The sequence below is a fragment of the Meriones unguiculatus genome, chromosome 20 (genome assembly GCF_030254825.1).
Source record: "Meriones unguiculatus strain TT.TT164.6M chromosome 20, Bangor_MerUng_6.1, whole genome shotgun sequence".
NCBI classification, from domain to species: Eukaryota; Metazoa; Chordata; class Mammalia; order Rodentia; family Muridae; genus Meriones; species Meriones unguiculatus.
In genome coordinates this window covers 42,929,534-42,932,380 of record NC_083367.1, presented here as the reverse complement: position 1 = coordinate 42,932,380, position 2,847 = coordinate 42,929,534, and the positions used below count along the sequence as shown (strand labels likewise).

General features: G+C 47.8%; 1 non-coding gene across 1 annotated transcript; it reads left to right on the top strand.

Moving 5' to 3' along the window:
* The first annotated feature begins 1,551 nt into the window (after window positions 1-1,551).
* Window positions 1,552-1,696, top strand: LOC132649664 (small nucleolar RNA SNORA48). Its single transcript, XR_009588141.1, has one exon. It is a non-coding gene; the product is annotated as a small nucleolar RNA SNORA48 (small nucleolar RNA).
* Window positions 1,697-2,847: the final 1,151 nt, after the last annotated feature.

Sequence of the window (2,847 nt, the reverse complement as noted above, 5' to 3'; positions counted from 1 at the left end):
CCACCCTAACCCAATGGGTTTTTTTGTTTTGCTTTTTATTGTTTGTGAATTTTACATCATGCACCCCAACCCCACTCACTTCCCCAACCCTCCTTATCTACCCTTTGCCCTTGCAACCTCCCACATAAGAAGTAAGCAAAAAATAAAAATGAAAAACAAAAAATGAAAAATATACCAAAATAAAATAAAAACCTCTTGTTGTTGAAGCTGCCCTGTGTTGTGGTATGTCACACAGTATACCCTTTTGCCCAAATGGCTCTATTTGCAAATAGTCATTGCAATGAGTCATTGATGTGGTCCCAGGAGTCTGGATTCTGCAACGCTATCAATACTTGATCCCCATCAGGCCTCTCTCAGTTATCCCGTTGTTGCCCTGTGTAATCCTGCAGCTTTAGTGCTGCAGGATTAGCCCCTTCGTGTGCTCTAGAAGTTCCTAGATGGGTTAGATGTTTCAATGGGCCTACTCAAATCCCTGGTATGAGCATCGCTGTTGGCTCTCTTTTTCATTCCACCAACTCTCTCCTGTATTGTGCCACCAGGGCCGGGTCCCCTGTTTGCCAAGGTGAAAGATAGGGCCACCTCTCCTGCCTGTGACAGCCAGCCAGAGATAGGACCACATCATAGTTCTCTAGCATGTCCCAATCAAGGAGTCTAGGCTAGCTCTCCCTACTTGCCAAAGGCAGCGAGAGGGGGATAGGGGAGCAGGTGAAGGCCAGGGCCAGCTCTCCTGTGATCATTCCCTCAGGGAGGTTCTTTCATGCCTATACAGCCAGCTCTACTATGCTGCCCCAGTGAAGTGTAGGGTCCTCTCTCCTGGGGGCTGCAGCCGCTGAGGGGTGGAGCCAGCTCACCCACTCTTTTGTCCTCAGGTCCAGCTTTCCACACTGCCAAGGCAAGGGGGCTGGCCCAACTCTCCAGCTCTGCTGTGCTGCCCAGAAGAGGTGTGAGGCCACTCTGAGTGCCTCAGCTGCCACGGGGTACAAATGACGTTTTGAAGTAATTTCATTCTTATAACCCAGAATACTGTGCTAGCCTGGGGTATCTCCTAAGTTCATTAGACTCTGCAAGTATCATGGAAACCTAAGAGTTTCATCATCTGTCTGCCCATGGTGCTTTATCCAGAAGTTCAATAGCTTCTCCAATCTATACCTGAATCGTATGCGTATTTAATATTGGCCATGCCTGAGTTAGGATTCATAGCTATGTCTCATAGAAAGAGATCAAAATGAGAATCTTCCTATTTAGATATAATTATCATTCCTCACTCTCATATTTCACAGTTCCTCTTGGCAAATATTCATATCCTTTTGCAGAATTGTGTAACATAAAGAATTTGTATGCATAATAGATTCTATTGTGTAGTCCTTTATTGATATTAAACTCATATATTATTGTGGAGAGGTTTCTACGTACCACCTAAATCAATTATAGTCAATCGAGATTCCTTTGTGCATCACTGGAGAAAAAGCAGAAACCATTGACTTAAGTGTGATTTATATGAAGAAACAAGTTAAAAAGAAATGTTTCATTTCCTGATTCTAATTTATCAAATACCACTAGGCAATGAGCAAAGAGAAAACTTTCTGGTAGTGTTGTTCTTATATCAGTCAGGGGCAGAGCAGGTGATGGGCCTTTGTTTATCCTAGATTGATGCCTGGCTTGGTATCCAGAGCTCTTTTAGACCTAGGACTCAAAAAATCAAATCAAATCAAATCCAGGCAGCACAATGCAAGAGGAAGACAGAGATCTGTGGGCTACCATGTCACCCACAGACTTGTCATCCTGCACGTGGTACAGGTGGGCCTCTGTCTGCCACCATGTCATGCAGACAGAAGATGTCACCCGGAAGCCCACCAGCCACATGGCCAGCCAGCAGTGGGGGTCACCGCAATGTGTGAGTTAATGTGTGGTGGTCAGATGGAAGTAAAAGAGAAGTGGAGCAGCTTGAGTATTATGAAGAGAGATGGAACTGGAGACTCGAGGCTGAAGAAAAGCAGTCTCTTGTGAGTGGCCAGCACTGCCACTTGGGGCTATGGTTTGTCTCAGTCTGAGTGGCTGCTGAAAGGCATGTCTGGGTGCCTCAGTGGCAGGGGTCAGTGATGAAGTCCATGGCTCATATTAGCACTAGAGAACATGAGGAAGTCCCTAGTTGTGGCAGCAGCCACTGAAGACTGTATGGATGTCAGGGGCTGTGCAGAACTGGCCCCACCCCCTCACTGGTTTTAGCACTTGGGAGAGAATGCCCTGCGCCTTGCCTGGGCAATACAGTAGAGTTGGCTCCACTGGTGAAGGTGCAGATGAGCCAGCCCTGATGATATGAGAGTGCAGAGAGCTGGCCCAGCCACTACAGGCTGCAGTACTTGTGAAGGTGAGCCCTGAACCTTGACAAAGCAGTACAGTAGAGCTGACTCTAGAGGATGGGTGCAGGGGAGCTGGGCTTAGAGCATGAGAATGGGAGAGATGACCCTGCCTCCTGAAGATGTTGGCATTGGTTGACCTCGCCAGAGCTGTGCTGGAGAGTTTGCCCTAGTGGTGCAGATAAGGGAGAGTCTGCTGGCTGACTACCCTGGGCCAAATTCAGGGTTCTGAGTTGGCCCACCCCAAAATCTATATCATCTGCAACAAGATAACCAAGAGAAGTTCCAGGGAGGATCCAATATGGATAGTTTCAGGCTGGGAGATGAGCGAGACTGAGGTGCATGATGTAAAACTCACAAAGATGGACTAGGGTCAGATGGAAGGGGAGGAGGACCTCCCCTATCATTGACAGGGGGGAGGGATACAGGAGAAGAAGAGGGAGGGAGGGTGAGGTTGGGAGTTCTTGGGGAAGGGGGCTACAGCTGGGAT